Below are 19,354 nucleotides of genomic sequence, written 5' to 3'. Positions count from 1 at the left end.
AAGTGCCTGGGATGTGGCCAATGGTGCCCTACAATATGGGTGGGACTGCTTGGCAGGGTCCTACATCACCTTGCAAGTTGGTTTAAGACATAAGTAGACACCTGAATACGTCTCTTTTGTCTGCTCCAAACCAGCAAACTGTAACCATGATCTGAGATAAAAAATTTAAAAAATTCCTTCCGGTAGCACCTTAGAGACCAACTAAGTTTGTTCTTGGTATGAGCTTTTGTGTACATGCACACTTCTTCATGAAGGTTCATACCAAGAACAAACTTAGTTGGTCTCTAAGGTGCTACTGGAAGGAATTTTTTTTTATTTTTTATTTAGTTTTGACTATGGCAGACCAACACGGCTACCTACCTGTAACATGATCTGAGAGTGATTTGAGTTTCGCATTCTTGCTTTCAATTGAGGCTTTCTAATCTTGAGTATGCATGGCTGGAAGTAATTCAGGTCAGAAATGAATATACACCTCAGACTCAACAGTAGCTGCCAATTATGCCTGAACTTGTTTTAAGGTGATTCTAGGGAAACTAATTCTATTGTTCATTACCTGTCTCTTGATTTGTTTTCCCCCTTTCGTTCCGGAAAACTTCTCAGCTTTCCATTCAAGAAGTCAGTTTGGCCGCTGTGAAAATATCATTGTGGTTGCTTTCTCAGACAAGTCTTGTGTTAATGCAGACAAGCAAACATTTGATAAAAAAGACAGCTCCTTCAAATTTTGACATATGATTTTTGTTTTCTAAAAAAGATAAACACTTTTTAGTTTAATTTTCTATATAAAAATATAGTTTGGAGAAGCCCTTTCTGTATTGTTATGTTTTCTTGTCACAGTTTTACAACTAGGAACCTGATACACTTTCTTTTTTGCAAAGTTATAGATTACATGTCTTGCAAAAAACAAAAAACCCTCCTTCTATTTTCTGAGATAATCTGGTTTTTTTAAAAAATATCTTTCATCATTAGGTCTTTGAATCTTAAGTCTCCAAACTGAATCAGCACATGTCTGTTCCACTTAAACACTTCGGTTATTATACAGGTGAAACTCTAAAAATTAGAATATCATGGAAAAGTCCATTTATATAAGCAATTGTTTTCATTAGCTACTGGAGTTTAATATATGAGATAGACTCATGACATGCAAAGCGAGATATGTCAAGCCTTTGTTTGTTATAATTGTGATGTTTATGGCGTACAGCTAATGAAAATCCCAAAGTTGAAATTTTTAATTTGGGGTTCTCATCAGCTGTACACCACAATCATCACAATTATAACAAATAAAGGCTTCACATATCTCGCTTTGCATGTCATGAGTCTATCTCATATATTAGTTTCACCTTTTAAGTTGAATTACTGAAAGAAATTAACCTTTCCACGATATTCTAATTTTTCGAGTTCCACCTGTATTATATTAGTTCTGTATTGTCTGAATCCAGAATAGCTATAAAAAGCTCTTCAAGGTTATCAACTAGATTTTTCCCTTTGGACCTCTCTTTCAAGCCCCTGATTTTAATGCCCAATCTTCCGGCTGAATTATCCAGTTTCTTAATCCTATTTTCCAGTCCTTCTTCTTTTTTTATCACTTGCTCTGTTGATTCCACCTTCTTTCACTTTACCCTTAAATTCTCCTATCTGTTGCACAAGCAGTTCTTTATATTCCTTAAGCTCATTCATAGCTTTAATTCCCCGTGCAGCAAATTCATTCTTCTCCTGCACCATTTTTAGCCTTTGGTTGACTCCATTTAGTTTTCTTCTTCTAATGCCACTTTGTGGGATCCATTTTGTGAATAATTTTTTGCCTCTGATTTTTCAAAATATCTTTGCAAAACTATATTTAACTCCCCAACAGTCAGAGCCATATCCAATTAACCATTTCCTCCTCCTCCTCCTCCTCCTCCTCCTCCTCCTCCACTACCACCTCTTCTTCTTCTTCTTCTTCTTCTTCTTCTTCTTCTTCTTCTTCTTCTTCTTCTTCTTCTTCTTCTTCTTCTTGACATTATGCTTGTTTCCTCAAGGTTCCAAGGCTACCTTTTATTTATTTTTTTCGAACATAAGAGAATGTTATTAACTGGAAGTAATCCCCAAGTCACTGATCCAACATACTCACTGAATCAATGAGGTCACCACTTCTCATGTTCCAAACCATGACGATGATGTCACACGATGTCACACAGTACAGTTCCGTACAGCTGAAGCTCAGCAATAGAGAGATGTTTTCTCTCATTGACCTCGCTTAAGGAAGGCAGGGGATGAGATGAAGGGACAGCAAGGTAGGAAGGAACCAGTTGTTTTATTCTGAAATGGCATGTATCTGCAAAAAAAATCCTACCCAGTCCCCCCTCCCAAGATGCTCCACAATGAGGGTGCCAACTGGAATAAAATATGGGGGCGGCATTGCTCCAGAAAAACATCTACTTCTGCTTCATTGACTACGCAAAAGCATTTGACTGTGTCGACCACAGCAAACTATGGCAAGTTCTTAAAGAAATGGGAGTGCCGGATCACCTCATTTGTCTCCTGAGAAATCTCTATGTGGGACAAGAAGCTACAGTTAGAACTGGATATGGAATAACTGATTGGTTCAAAATAGGGAAAGGAGTACAACAAGGCTGTATATTGTCTCCCTGCTTATTTAACTTATATGCAGAATTCATCATGTGAAAGGCTGGACTGGATGAATCCCAAGCCGGAATTAAGATTGCCGGAAGAAATAGCAACAACCTCAGATATGCTGATGACACAATGGTGATGGCAGAAAGTGAGGAGAAATTAAAGAACCTTTTAATGAGGGTGAAAGAGGAGAGCGCAAAATATGGTCTGAAGTTCAACCTCAAAAAAACTAAGATCGTGGCCACTGGTCCCATCATCTCCTGGCAAATAGAAGGGGAAGGAATGGAGGCAGTGAGAGATTTTACTTTCTTGGGTTCCATGATCACTGCAGATGGTGACAGCAGTCACAAAATTAAAAGACGCCTGCTTCTTGGGAGGAAAGCAATGACACCTAGACAGCATCTTAAAAAGCAGAGACATCGCCTTGCCGACAAAGGTCCGTATAGTTAAAGCTATGGTTTTCCCAGTAGTGTTGTATGGAAGTGAGAGCTGGACCATAAAGAAGGCTGATCGCCGAAGAATTGATGCTTTTGAATTATGGTGCAGGAGGAGACTCTTGAGAGTCCCATGGACTGCAAGAAGATCAAACCTATCCATTCTGACGGAAATCAGCCCTGAGTGCTCACTGGAAGGACATATCCTGAAGCTGAGGCTCCAATACTTTGGCCACCTCATGAGAAGAGAAGACTCTGTGGAAAAGACCCTGATGCTGGGAAAGATTGAGTGCACAAGGAGAAGGGGACGACAGAAGACGAGATGGTTGGATGGTGTTCTCGAGGCTACCAACATGAGTCTGACCAAACTGCGGGAGGCAATGAAAGACAGGCATGCCTGGCATGCTCTGGTCCATGGAGTCATGAAGAGTCGGACACGACTGAATGACTGAACAACAACAACATTGCCCCACATAATCTATCACAAGATGCAACATTCAGGCATGCACCATTTGAATGGTAATGCCCCTCAAATTTTGGGGAGGGGGGGCTTTGTCCACTCAAATATTTTATGGGGGGGGGGGCAAAGGGACCTCAGCTCCTGGGAGTTGACTCCTATGCTCCAATATCAAGTGTAGCCAAATTGTCCTGAAAATTATAGGGCTATAAACCTTTCTTTTACTAAAGCAATGTGACTGTCTCTTTACTGACAATTTGGGGATTGCTATTTAAATACAGCTAGCAGTTCATTATCATTTGTGTTTCTCTGTTGAGCTTTTACCCTTTTGTAAATCCACTTACATCCTAGATTGAGACATTCCCAAACCTGCCAGGTCACTGCTTTCCTATGACACTGTGTCCTCTAATCTTCCTGGGGCAATGTCAGTGCATTTCCACATAAAGCAATTATTCCAACTGAATGGAGATATTCCTCCCCCTTTCTCCTACAATGTTTTTTTTGGGGGGTGGGGGGTGGGGGGTGGGATGGGATGCTGTGGGTGAGGTGATGAAACTATTAGCAAGGTTTAAACACAGACAAGTATTTGAGATGCGTGGCGATTTTCTCATGCAGAATAGAGTTCGGGACCACGGACTGAATGTTAAATGGACCAAACCCTAAACATAAAAAAACAGCCCAAACATGCCTGCTTGATTTATACTAATGCTTATTTTCTCTGTCTGGTCAAAGGTTTAGGCACTTCAAATAGTTTCCCAGGGCAACATGACTGTGACAGACTTTAAAGAACCTTCAAGGCCTAAAATTGAATTACAGTACGCTTAGCTTGCGGTTGCTAGGGAGACTCACAAGACTGAGAGAAAGTTCCTGGCAACTCTTTGCTAGGTGAAATTGAAGCTTCATGGAAACTTCGCTGGGACAAAACTCCACTGGGCTTTATCCACGGCCGTCAGGTCCTAGAGAACAAACTTGTATGAAGCAGATTTGACAGAGAAGTCTGGTGAAGCCACGTGTTTTGAACATGTTTTGAACGTGTTTCATCTGACGGCAGACCTTAAGACGTCCCTAATTTCATCGGAGAAATGCTGGAGGGAGGGGACATCTGTATTTTCATCGGAGAAATGCTGGAGGGAGGGGACCTCTGTATTTTCATTGGAGAAATGTTGGAGGGTATGCAGCACGGTGGTTGGAAAATGCTGGGTCTGGTGAGATCTGCCTGGTCCTCCTCCAGCTCCCTTTCTGTCCCTGCCCCTCTCCCCACCCTGGTTTTCTCCCGATTTGGTGTTGTCCATGAGGCGACGTGAAGCCGTTCGCCTCAGGCAGCAGATCCAACCCCCGAGCTACCCCGGGGCTTTCCCTGGGCTGCCACCACAGCGCTGTTGCCCTCACCATGATGCAGCGTGCAGCGGCAAGGGTGCAGCGGGCACAGCTGCAGCCAAGGTGGCAGGGGCAGGCGCAACAAGCAGGGATAGGAAGGGGGCAGGGCCCGGATCTGCAGTGGGTTGTCGGGATGCGGGCATCATAGGGGGCAGAGCAGCCCATCCCTGGGTGCTGCAATTAATAATTGCAACAGTATGGAGAGGGTCTGCCTTTCCGAGAGACTTTTGAGCTACTCGTGAGCACAAATTGGTTGGGGACGACTCAATCCACTCTGCAGTGATTTGCAGCTGCTTCTTCACCCAGATCCGGACAGGTTCCGGATTCAGCCAGATCTTGTACACAGCCTTCAAACAAACAAACAAACAAACAAATTATTTCTACCCTGGCCATCTGACTGGGTTTCCCCAGTCACTCTGGGCGGCTTCCAGCAAAAGATTAGAAATACATTAAAACACCAATCATTAAAAACTTCCCTAAACAGGGCTGCCTTCAGATGTCTTCTACAAGTCAGATAGTTGTTTATTTCCTTGACCTCTGGTGGGAGGGCGTTCCACAGGGCGGGCGCCACTACCAAGAAGGCCCTGTGCCTGGTTCCCTGTAACTTCGCTTCTCGCAGTGAGGGAACCGCCAGAAGGCCCTCGGCGCTGGCCCTCAGTGTCTGGGCAGAACGATGGGGGTGGAGATACTCCTTCAGGTATGCTGGGCCAAGGCCGTTTAGGGCTTTAAAGGTCAGCACCAACACTTTGAATTGTGCTCGGAAATGTACTGGGAGCCAATGTAAATCATGTCCCCTGCCTGGTAAACTATCCCATCTGATTGTTTTTATAGGGGTCAAATATCCGCCAAGCCATAACAATTTCCACTGTTCTACCTTGGAACAGTATGTGTTGGTTCTGAAATGATGAACCACCTTAGTAACAAAGGAGGGGGAGGAAATCGTTATTTTTTGGCTTCAGGAGTAAATAATCTTGTGGTTCTTGACTTTTTATCAGCTTGCAAACGTGGGGCAGGGGGGGGGGATACCGTACAACCTCCAGAAAAGCTCAGGACAAAAGTTTCTATTACCTGCTCCTACATCAACCCCAAATCGACCATCTTTTCCCTATCATTATTAGGTGGCTGTCACATGTATGGGTGCCCAACCCCTTCATGGGGGATATTTTATGGGTGTTCAGGCACCCAGGCCCTGGATGTTGGCACCTATAACCCATTAGGATTGCTGTCAGTTGATGGAGAAAGCATTGACCTCATCTTAGCCATCACGAAAAGTCAGGTGTCGAAGCTGCAGATTTATGATACTGAATTATATAGACTTACAGCGTCAACGGTGCCAACAACGAAACAGGGGCGTAATTCAAAAAACATCAGTCAGCTTGCCAAACGATATCTGAACTTTGCAGGGTATAATTTTTAAAAATGGAGCTGGTGAGCTAGTACGAAATTACAACCCTCGAGGAACCAGCAACACCCACTGGACTTATTGCACAATATATTGAAATTAAGTATAATTGGAAAAAGATGGGTGTGAGGGTTGCTGCAGAAAATCTTAGGGGGGGCATATAAGAACCCATTTCCTCTAATAATAATGTTATGATAAGGTTGGTTTTTTTAGGCAAGTGAAACCTTTATTTTCATTCAATGGCCTATTGCTTTTAGGCAGGAATGCCTGCCTCATCTTATGGGCAAAGGCTGGCTCAGAGTTGTGTAATTTCTGCTTTATTACCTCCACTGAATAGGTTCTGGGCAATCCAAAAATAACTTCAAGGATTTGGTCGTAAGCATCCACTTTGGGAAATAGTTGTCTTCAGATTTCAGTGAAGGGGGGGGGGATTTTGCAATCCTGTCTGAGTGCCTGAAATGCTCTCTCCCCTCCGCTCCTTCAAGGGAAGCTCAGGCTGCACTTCAGAGTATACACTCAGCATATTGAGAGAGGAGGGAGGAGGAGAGGTCAGGTCTGGGTGGCCGAGGTGGCAAGTGGTGGCAGACCTGCACCGTGCTAGACTGGCGGGCGGGGGGGGGCAGCTGAGGAGGGAAACCTGCAAGAGGGAAGGAAGGCAGTCGCTATTGTCATTCACGTCCGGCCATGCTCCTTGTCCGCCTGTTCAAGAAGAAGAAGAAGAAGAAGAAGAGTTTGGATTTGATATCCCGCTTTATCACTACTCTAGGGAGTCTCAAAGCGGCTAACAATCTCCTTTTCCCTTCCTCCCCCACAACAAACACTCTGTGAGGTGAATGGGGCTGAGAGACTTCAAAGAAGTGTGACTAGCCCAAGGTCACCCAGCAGCTGCATGTGGAGGAGCGGAGACGCGAACCCGGTTCCCCAGATTACGAGTCTACCACTCTTAACCACTACACCACACTGGGACAGAGGGCACTTTTGTCCAAAAACAGGACGATCCCGTTTTTCCTACTATAACATTTTTTAAAATTAATTTTCATTTACGACAATCCAATAAAAGCCACATTGATACAACACCAAATTACAATACAATCAAAAGAACCAGTTTATTCAATACCAAATTAATCAGTTTTGTTTGACTTCTCGTGCTCTGGTTTTGGGGAGTTGTTGTTCTTATTTCGTCCTGCTCCAAAACTCTTAGTTAGTCCAAATGCATCAGTTCCGACATTGATCCTTTGTTTTGTTTTAACAGCCACTGATCTGGTGACTTTCATTCGTATTTAAATATTCCATATCCATTTATTTTGCAAAGGGATTTTCATCCTGTGGATTTCTGTGTGAAATGTTCGTTTTACCTTCATCTTTTCCTTTTTCTGTTGTAATCCGACGTCTTCAAGCATTTCCCTTTACTTTCGCGTTTTCGAGGACTGAAATTCTCACTGCGACACACACACCATTTGCCATTTTGCTGATCCAAGGCAATTAGAGATGTGGCATTTTGCCAGTATCCCGGGCAGATATCCAGCTTCTTTCATCTGTCATCTGACAGCTAACAAGTTGGTATCCCTCAAAAGTCATAATAAATAAGTCCTCTTTACCGTTCCATGTATCCCATTTTTCTAGGGATGGGTGGCAATCCTATACAGGACAGTCTACCCACAACTACCTTGCTGTCTGTCATTGTCACTGGAGGAAACAGTAGTTTTAATGTTGCCAGCATTTGAGCTGTCAGGATGTAAACACTTGCCTCTAAGTGTTTAACCCTGGTGGTCCTGGTGTATGTTGCTTCCCAGTAAAACCAGTGAGTTTCCAGCAGCTTGCTTGTGACTTCTGTGAAAGAGAAGCAATAAAGAAACAAAACTAAGTCGTGAAAGTGGGTGGTAGCTAGCCAACAAGGATGATTTGAGAACAGGTCATTAATTTTTTTTCCTTAATAAAACGTTCAGTTTTCTCAAATATTCCCAAGAGAAGAAGAAGAGGAGGAGTTTGGATTTGATACCCCGCTTTATCACTACCCGAAGGAGTCTGAAAGCGGCTAACATTCTCCTTTCCCTTCCTCCCCCACAACAAACACCCTGTGAGGTGTGTGGGGCTGAGAGACTTCAAAGATGGTCACCCAGCAGCTGCATGTGGAAGAGCGGGGACGCGAACCCGGTTCACCAGATTACGAGTCCACCGCTCTTAACCACTACACCACACTGGCTCTGGTTTGGTTGTCAATAATAAGTTATTAGAGGGAGGGAGGGAGGGAGGGGAAGAGAGAGAGAGAGAGAGAGAGAGAGAGAGAGAGAGAGAGAGAGAGAGAGAGAGAGAGAGAGAGAGAGACCCCGTTTTTCTCCCGTTTTCTACGAGTACCAATCCACGTGCAAACCCCAATGGGCAGGATGCTGTCTTCTGTCATTTTTTATTCACCTCTTCTCATTGAGAAGAGCCAATTTAGCAAACATCTTCCTGCCAAGGGGGGGGGGGAATGCTTCCTTGCATTTTGACATAGCATAGTCAAGTCCAATCCTGCACCCACCTCCCACAAGTAAAGCAATGAGGGAATCTGTGGGATGTGATACATAAGTAGCAGTCAAGTACAACATTCCTTGTTTTCCTAGAATGGACATGCAGGGGAATGTATGGTCCAGCCAGTCAAAAATTTCCTGTTTCCTCCTGGCTGGGACATACGTCCTTTGCATGTGACTAGAGGTGGGCGTGGCCTTACCTGTCCAGGTAACAAAAAGGGCAAGGCACACAGCACACTATCTCTCTTTGACTTCCTCTGTTGTTGGAGCAGCTTTTTAGCTAGAAATGCTCTGTTGGCTTTGATCGATTGACTGATTTATAAACGAAAGAACGAATGAATGAATGAGTGCTTACAATTGTGTTGTGTGGCTTTTAGCCAACAGAGGACACTGGGATTATCTCCATATGGGCTAGATCCACATGTATATACTTTGTAACTAAGTCTGCCTTCAGGGATCCAACTGTGGACTGATGATGTGAGTAAACTTCTTTTATATACTTTAAACAAGATTGTGGCATGTTTAATCTTTTAAGAGGGATATAAGGGAACTTACCAGGAACCTAATAGTGAAAGGCTTACACAAGCCTGCAACCAACCAGCTATCTGCTGTGAGTTTAAAAGGGGCATGTAAAACTCTGCTAAGTAAAGGAACTTGCTAGCGCAAGTTAGGAAGGATATTAATAAACAATATATCCTTTCCAGCCTCCCTGGACATTCCCCACAGAATCGCCAGGGAGCCCCCACAGCTTCTTCAAGTTTGGGGATTTATTTTTAAATCCTGCCCGCTGGCCTTTGGATGAACAACCAAGAGGGGACAGGATGGAAGCGTTATGATGATGCCATTAAAGGCCAAACTGCATGCAACAGGCAGATCCATGGTTCTTCCTCCTGGCAATGTGGGACTGGTTTGGGTTTTTTTTTTGAACAAAAAGCAGCTGCAGAACACTGGAATCGGGAGCAAAGGCCGGGGATGAGATGGGGCTGCTTATGCCTTCCCTGCCTTGCCCCTTGTCTGCTCAGTAATGTGCATCTGGTGCCGGAACAGATAGATACAGGCATGATTTGTTTTTTGTTTTTTTATAATAATATTTATTAAGTTTTTTCACATAACAAAAAAGCAAACAACATACAATAACAACAAACATTAACAAAAAAACACAACAAAAAACTACAACTTATTACTTCTAACAAAAATAATTCAATTTTCCTCACATCTTAGTAGGACTTCCTCCTATCCCCTCCTTCTGTGTCCCTTGTGAATACCTTTTTCGTAACTTCCTAATCTTACTAATTCCAATCTAATTTCTTACAACTACTTAACCATTAATAACCATTAATATCTCTCATCTTTTAACTCCTATTTCCTCATCTAATTAATTATTTCTATCTCTTATCCATCAAAAATTATCATCTTATATCAAAAACTTCTAATTTCCCCTCTACAGCCTATCTTATTCTCAAAATATATCTAATTTTCAATCTTACAATAATCTTTTAAATACAGTTTAAATTTTCCCCACTCTTTATCCACCGCGTCGTCTCTCTGGTCACGGATTTTCCCGGTCAATTCTGCGAGCTCCATGTAGTCCATCATTTTCAACTGCCATTCATCAATTGTTGGTAATTCTTCTGTCTTCCAGTACTTGGCTATCAGAATTCTGTACAGGCATAATTTGTCCCCATGCTGTCAGCTCACCAGTAGGAGGCATTACAGCAGGGGTAGTAATGGAGCTCTGCTCCCCAACCCACACAATTGCAAGCACTCATTCATTCATTTATTCGTTCGTTCATTTATAAATCAGTCAATCAATCAAACTCAATTTAGCCTAGTAGGTTATTTTGCTAGTAGCCTAGTAGTTGCTATTTTTACTGCATCCATTGACTGCCAGTGTCGAGGAATCTTAGGCACCATGGAGACATTTAAAAAGTATTTAATTCTGGTATATAAGCACAAGACAACAATTTTAAGGGAAAAGAAAGAGGGCTTTTCCTCTTTTTGTCTTTGAGGTGAAAACTGGAAATGTCTTACATGCTGACTACTGCCATCTCTGTCATCAGGAAACATTTATTGACTGTATAGGCAATTATTATTATTATTATTATTATTATTATTATTATTATTAGTAAGATCCATCATCCAAGTTCATGATAAATTGTGGCGCTCAGCTCCAGATCAATTTCAGGCATGGCACATGACTTTATTTTGGAAAACACACAGGTCTCTTTGATGGCAGGGAGAGGTTTGGTAAAAGGCTTCAAGAATTCAGTTTTATTGCACGTAGCAGAGCTTATATTTTATTTTCTTCTCATAACCACACTATATAATTGTGGGTTACTTATGCGTGTGGTCCCACTGGCAAAGGTTCCTTTTAATTGCTTCTGTGGCAATACTCTGGGCAGAATCGCCGTTGCCACAGTTGCCTTCTCCCAACAAATTTCTACCTCTCAGGTCACTCCTTTGGGCTTTTAGAGCTCAGATCTGGCTTGAGGTTTGGAGCTCGCTCCTCTGATGCCGGTTTCCATCGCAGCCATACATTACTTTTAATATATGCATGTCTTCGTTTATTTGATATCTGTTCTTGCCAGGCAAAAAGCAAAAGCATACAAGGATGGTTTACGCTACTGAATTTCCCCACATGGTTGGATGTGCGAATGTGTCCATATGAATTGGTTGATGTGTGAGGTTGTAGCCCTTGCTGTGATCACGGTTGAACCTTTCAGCTTAGAAAATGTGGCGCCAGGGGTGCCATCGGGGAGTTGGGCGAGGCCCTCTCTGAAATTTTCAAGGAGGGGGCTGGGACCCTCAATATCCTGCAGCCTGTGGCAGGCCTCACTGGGTCTCCCCACAGCTGTGGTGGGCTCTGGCGGACCTCGCGGAGCCTGCCCATAGTTGCAGTGGGCCCTGCCAGGCCTTCCTGCGACTGCGGCACCAATCAGTTTTAAAGGAACCTCCCTCCAAAAATCAACAACTCAGATTTGTCAAAAAAAACAAACAGCAGTTTTCTTTCGTAGGGAAACCTCTCTCATGTGTGCTACACTCAGACTACTTCCTCTTAAAACACTAGGAGTAGTGTTTTGTTTTGTATACTGCTTGGTATTATCTGATATACAGTGGTACCTCTGGATACCAACCCCTCTGGCTGCATATCCTTCAGGATGCGAACGCGGCAAACCTGGAAGTATTTCCCCAGGTTTCGCCACACACTGGTGCACAGAAGCGACACCTCCAGTTGCAAATTCATCAGGATCCGACCGGAGCTCCGGAACTTATCGCGTGCGCAACCGGAGGTACCACTGTACTGTGTTCACCAGGTTTTTGTTGTTGACTATTATGGTTCATGTGCAGGGTTGGAGATTTTTATTAATATATACAGTGGTTTCCCCCCCCCCCGGGGGTACGCAGGGGTATGCATACCCATATATATATATTGTGAATCTAACGGGACAAGAAACATTTTTTAAAAAATTAGTTTCTTCTCTAGCACGGTGAATCATCAGTTCCGCTGCTACCCCCGATGGCGGCCTCATTTCCTGTCACTGCGCTTTTTTTCCTTGAGTCTCAGGCGGAAGCGAGCGTTTAATGTGTGAAGTAGGAATTGGAATCTAGGACGGTGATTGGTCAGTTTCATTTTTACCACCTCCAATGGCGACTGTATTTATTTTTCCCACTTTGAACTATAAAATGGTGATTTTCTTGAGTCAAAATGAGAGCACCCCTAAACATTTTTTTTTCAGAAGAAAGCACTGTGTGTGTGTGTGTGTGTATACACACACACATTTACACACACACTCTCTCTCTAAATATAGTTCAATTTTTACCCATGCCAAAACTGTGAAGGCTGCTCTTGCATGAAAACCACTGGATAGCAAAGTTGGTTAGACCGTGGTACTGACAACACCAAAGTTGCAGGTTCGATCCCCATAAGGGACCAGTCCCTTCCAACTCTATGATTCCATGAGGTATCCTTTTGAAACTGGGTAGGATTTGTTGTTGTTGTTCAGTCGTATCCGACTTTTCATGACCCCATGGACCAGAGCACGCCAGGCACGCCTATCCTTCACTGCCTCTCGCAGTTTGGCCAAACTCATGTTAGTAGCTTCGAGAACACTGTCCAACCATCTCATCCTCTGTCGCCCCCTTCTCCTTGTGCCCTCCATCTTTCCCAACATCAGGGAAGTCTTTTCTCTTCTAGGGAGTTTTTTCATCTCATGAGGTGGCCAAAGTACTGGATAGGATACATACCCTCAAAATGGCATACCAAAGTAATCCAGTAATTCTTCCCAAAGTAATAAAAAAGCTATAGTTTTCCTCTCACTAACTGCAAGTGCTTTCAAATCTGGTGAAGAATGAGCAAGCGATCCTAAGTTGCTGTTGTTGTTGTTGTTGTTGTTCAGTCGTGTCCGACTCTTCGTGACCCCATGGACCAGAGCACGCCAGGCACGCCTGTCCTTCACTGCCTCCCGCAGTTTGGCCAAACTCATGTTAGTTTGTTAGTTAGTTAGATCCTAAGTTATCACTATCTTAAGTTTGGTAATCTATATGCACACTCTTTGGATAGCTGCTTGATTTGCCCGGCAATGGAATATATTTCCCCATCTGTTCCTCATTAAAAAGGAAGGATTATAGAGGGGAAAAGATTTCTTATGTGGGGTGCTTGGTGGCAAAACAGTTGGCAACATAAAAAAGAGCTGTACACCAAGTTTAGTGTTCCACAGCACCTGAAACATGAGCTTTGCGTTGGTTTTCGTGGCTTTGAGCCACCAAGATTTGAATATGTTTACTGAACTAACTTTAGTTTAGCCTGATGCATGACTGAAACCCAGTTTATTCTGGCTGTGGCACTGGGAATATTTTGGATTGGGAAGTGTGGTATTCAGCAGTGACACTGACTCAGGGTAAGCCGTTTTGTATTTCCATCTTAAAATTAGTTTTCCAAATGGCTTTTGTCGTTCTGCAGAGGTCAGCTGTCATTAAATGGAGAGTGCATGCAGATCAGCTCCTCGGAAAGATTCCATCAAGGGTGTCTCTGAAATTTTTTACACATCACTTGGGAAGGCAGGCGAACTAATGCCAGTGTCCTGGAAGACTACAATACAACAAAACCAAAACACCAAACCGGCTTGCAAATATAAAGGGCAATTTTACTTAGTTAAGCAAAATAAAGTGCAATGTGCATATCAAAGCCTGGAGATAATTAAAACATACAGTCAAGTAGTGGCACAACTCTGCCAATAATGTGTATAATGAAACAAGCAAATCGTTCTGCGGATAATTATCTACTGGAAGCACAAAGTTGTGTAAGTGGGAACGGTTGCAAGAAAGGGTTCATCACAAGGCCATATGTAGAGGCAGGGGTCATACGAGAGTAGTAGTTGCAGACGAGCACCTTCTCACCGTCCCACGGCGAAAGTAGTACAGAAGAGAAGACTCCCTAGTAAAGACCCTGATGTTGGGAAAGATGGAGGGCACAAGGAGAATGGGGCAACAGAGGATGAGATGGTTGGACAGTGTTCTCGAAGCTACTAACATGAGTTTGGCCAAACTGCGAGAGGCAGTGAAGGATAGGCGTGCCTGGCGTGCTCTGGTCCATGGGGTCACGAATAGTCGGACACGACTGAACAACTGAACAACAACAACAGGGCTCCATGATCACTGCAGATGGTGACAGCAGTCATGAAATTAAAAGACGCCTGCTTCTTGGGAGGAAAGCAATGACAAACCTAGACAGCATCTTAAAAATCAGAGACATCACCTTGCCGACAAAGGTCCGTATAGTTAAAGCTATGGTTTTCCCAGTAGTAATGTATAGAAGTGAGAGCTGGGCCATAAAGAAGACTGGTCGCCGAAGAATTGATGCTTTTAAATTATGGTGCTGGAGGAGACTCTTGAGAATCCCATGGACTGCAAAGAGCTCAAACCTATTCATCCTTAAGGAAATCAGCCCTGAATGCTCACTGGAAGGACAGATCCTGAAGTTGAGGCTCCAGTACTTTGGCCACCTCATGAGAAGACTCCCTGGGAAAAGACCCTGATGTTGGGAAAGATGGAGGGCACAAGGAGAAGGGAATGACAGAGGATGAGGTGGTTGGACAGTGTTCTCGAAGCTACTAGCATGAGTTTGGCCAAACTGCAGGTGGCAGTGGAGGATAGGGGTGCCTGGCGTGCTCTGGTCCATGGGGTCACGAAGAGTCAGACACGACTGAACGACTGAACAACAAAGTACAAATTGATCAGAAGACCTGTACTCCGGATGTTAAGCAGGTTTTGCAACAGCTTCATCAGTCCATAATACTATACACTAAACACGATACACCAAGGATATAAGATCATCACAGGCACAGCAAGTATGCCCTATTATCATCTTCCAAAGCAACTACTGTATTCCGAACTTAAAAATGGAATGCGTAATGCCAGTGGTCAACAAGAGAGATTTAAAGACTCTCTCAAGGCAAATCTTAAAAAAAAGTAGTATAAACACCAAAAACTGGGCCACACTGGCCTGTGAGCACTCCAATTGGAGAACAGTCTTTACCAAAGGTGTCATGGGCTTTGAAGACGCTCAAACTCAGGACGAAAGGGAGAAACGTGCTAAGAGGAAGGCAGGTTTGGCAACTCCACACAGTGATCAACTCCCACCCAGAAACCTATGTCCCCACTTTGGAAGGACGTGTGGATCCAGAATTGGCCTCCACACAGTCACTTAGAGACTCACTGTTAAAACTGTGTTCATGGAAGACAATCTTACCCGGCTATGAGTGATCGCCAAAGAAGAAAGAGTGCAGATCGTGCAACTGAAAGATGACAGAAATCCCCAAAGGCTTTCAGAAATAGCCAGTGCAAGGCCCAATTTAATTCCAAAGTTAAACTTCCCCATTTATGCAGGAAGGCGGGCCTTCATTTAAACCAAGTGTTGGAGTCCCCTAGATGCTATGGAACAGTGTTCCCACTGGAGATGGACTGCACATCATAACCATTCACCATGCTGACTTGGGCTGTTGTGACTTGGATTCCACCAACATCTGCAGTCAAAGGCCTAGTCATTCATAACTTGGAGGCAGGTTCTGGCCCTGGCCCTTCAGAAATAAATCCATATTTGCATCACCATGTACCATATTTTTCACTCCATAAGATGCACTTTTTTCCTCCTGAAAAGTAAGGGGAAATATATGTGCGTCTTATGGGGCGAATGGTGGCCCCTGGGGCTAAATTGCCCAGGGGCCAAAAGCAGATCATGCTTTTTATTTTACAAAGAGGGTGTTGAAAGGACCCCGCTCAGCAGCTGATCAGCAAGAGATGGGAGAGAGATAAGAGTCCCGGCTCCTTTTCAGCCCCACCCCCTTGCCCTCCATTGTTGAATGTGCTTCAGAGGGAGGTTGTTTGTTTCCCCAGTGACATGTGACTGGCTGATTAGATTATCTGTCTGGAAACAGTACAAACAGCTCCCTTTCCTTAAAAATTTTCAGAAATGCGAGTTGAACCCTATAAAAACAGGGCTTTTCCTCTTTGCTTTTCCCCCTTTGCAAAAAAAAAAGCTGCAAAACTTTTAGCTGATCCTCAAAAAACAGGGCTTTTCCCTTTGCAAGAAAAGCTGCAAAACTTTTAACTGACCCTCAAAAAAACAGGGCTTTCCCCTTTGCAAAGGAAGCTTCAAAACTTTTAGCTGATCCTCAAAAAACAGGGCTTTTAGAGGAGGAAAACCAGATATATATTTTTTTCTTGTTTCCTCCTCTAAAAACGAGGTGCGCCCTATGGTCCGGTGCGCCCTATGGCGCGAAAAATACGGTACATGAAGATTGAGAAGGGACCTGGTGCCAATAGGAGACACAGCAGCTGCAGTCTTGATGCTGGGAATGGGAATCATTTCTGCCAAAAGCTTGCCAATGAGTCTAAGCACTAAACCTCCACAAGTATTTTAGCCAAATACTGCTTCAACAGAAAAGCAGGCTGAGCCTATCAACCTTTTCTAAGGCAAACGAAGCAGGCCAGAGATCCATTTTAAACCCTGCATCGTTAAAAAGAACATCCACGTGGAAACAGTGGCACCTGCTGGTTAATACCGAAAGTTCAGACACACTAACGTGCAAGGTAATACTTATGGAATTTTACGATTTCTTTTCAATATGGTCTAAGAGTCATACATTTCAGGCAAAGATCTGTGATTCAATTACAATGAGAAAAAAGGAAAACGCGTGCACACCCAGGGCAATTTCCCTCGGTGTGTGGTCTTGTTTAACAAATGTTCTGAATAATTTGTACCTGTCACTCACCTGGAGGGGGCGGTACAGCTGTGTTGTTTGCTAAGTCTCTTTAAAAAGATTTATTTATTTTTTTAAAAAAACCAGCGTCACATAAAACATCCAGTTACAGGTAGGTAGCTGTGTTGGCCTGCCATAGTAAAAAATAGGAAAAATCCTCCCAGCATGCACACGAAAGCTCATACCAAAAACAAACTTAGTTGGTCTCTAAGGTGCTACTGGAAGGATTTTTTTTTTTTTAAATTCTTTTGACATAAAACATCGGTATGAGTAACTATCAAATCAATTATAACCCCCTTTTCCCAGGCTGAGAGCAAGAAATCAATGAAATGCATTACTCCATTTGGGAATATGTCAGAGGAAGTCAGATCTGATTGTTTGTTCACAAGCATATTAATATATGGATATGGAACAACTGATTGGTTCAAAATTAGGAAAGGAGTACGACAAGGCTGTATATTGTCTCCCTGCTTATTTAACTTATATGCAGAATTCATCATGCAAAAGGCTGGGCTGGATGAATCCCAAACCGGAATTAAGATTGCCGGAAAAAATATCAACAACCTCAGATATGCTGCTGATACTACCTTGATGGCAGAAAGTGAGGAGGAATTAAAGAATCTTTTAATGAGGGTGAAAGAGGAGAGTGCAAAACATGGTCTGAAGCTCAACATCAAAAAAACTAAGATCATAGCCACTGGTCCCATCACCTCCTGGCAAATAGAAGGGGAAGAAATGGAGGCAGTGAGAGATTTCACTTTCTTGGGTTCCATGATCACTGCAGATGGTGACAGCAGTCACGAAATTAGAAGATGCTTGCTTCTTGGGAGAAAGGCAATGACAAACCTAGACAGCATCTTAAAAAGCAAAGACATCACCTTGCCGACAAAGGTCCGTATAGTTAAAGCTATGGTTTTCCCAGTAGTGATGTACGGAAGTGAGAGCTGGACCATCAAGAAGGCTGATCGCCGAAGAATTGATGCTTTTGAATTATGGTGCTGGAGGAGACTCTTGAGAGTCCCATGGACTGCAAGAAGATCAAACCTATCCATTCTTAAAGAAATCAGCCCTGAGTGCTCACTAGAAGGACAGATCCTGAAGTTGAGGCTCCAGTACTTTGGCCACCTCATGAGAAGAGAAGACTCCCTAGAAAAGACCCTGATATTGGGAAAGATGGAGGGCACAAGGAGAAGGGGACGACAGAGGATGAGATGGTTGGACAGTGTTCTCGAAGCTACTAACATGAGTTTGGCCAAACTGCGAGAGGAAGTAAAGGATAGGTGTGCCTGGCATGCTATGGTCCATGGGGTCACGAAGAGTCGGACACGACTGAACGACTGAACAACAACAAAAATTAATATATACCAGATTTCCAGAAAGCCATCATCTGCCTATTGTCCTTTTAATGTTTTACTTGTTTTGTAAGTTTTTCCATGAATGCAGCTGTCCATACTTTTCGTCTGCAGTTATGCATATGTAAATTGTCCCGGCTCTTCCAGCCGTGGAAGAAATGTTGCATGTTGCAAGTGAAAGAAAAATTACCTGCTACTGTGGGGGGAGGGTCCTCCTGTTTCCCATGAAAAAGATGTTAGAGCAAGCTGAGGAGTATTCTGTATGTCCTGTTGTGTTATTAAGCTTAGCTCCTTTAAACACACAGACAGGTTTGATCATGTCATATGTCCACCATATATGAAACGTAGCACCAATAGTCACAGCCCCTCCAGCATAAGGGCAAAAGCTGCAGGCTAATCTTATACTTTTAAATACCAACTATGCATGAGTTTGGCCAAACTGCGGGAGGCAGGGGAGGATAGGGGTGCCTGGCGTGCTCTGGTCCATGGGGTCACAAAGAGTCGGACACGACTGAACGGCAACATGCAGCATTTTGAGCATGTTCTCCCTAATATTGTCCAAAGCAAGTAAAACTCCCCCCCCCCGTCCACATACTACACCGGTCAGTTTGCTCAAACTGGAACATTTCATTTAAGTATATAAGGTTAATGCTGAAAGAATTCCCAGCCCATATTATTGCACAAGAGGAAAACACTGCAGAATGGCCCTCTGCTTTCACAAATCACTCAAAGCCACTGCTATTCTCCAGTCAGCAAGTGGTGTCAACAAGAGGGTGCTCATTTGGTTTTCCGTGAAGGGAAAAAAAAAGATCTTGCCATTTCCTTTCACGTGGGAAGCAACATCTTGGGAGACTCAAGGCTGTCTAGATCTACCAGGTAGCCAGTGAGACAAATTGTAGTCTGAGTAAAAGGAAAGCAATCTGCAGGGCACTTGTCATTTGAGGACTTACAGGA

The sequence above is a fragment of the Lacerta agilis genome, chromosome 5, assembly GCF_009819535.1.
Source record: "Lacerta agilis isolate rLacAgi1 chromosome 5, rLacAgi1.pri, whole genome shotgun sequence".
Taxonomy (NCBI): domain Eukaryota; kingdom Metazoa; phylum Chordata; class Lepidosauria; order Squamata; family Lacertidae; genus Lacerta; species Lacerta agilis.
This window is presented reverse-complemented; position numbering follows the sequence as displayed.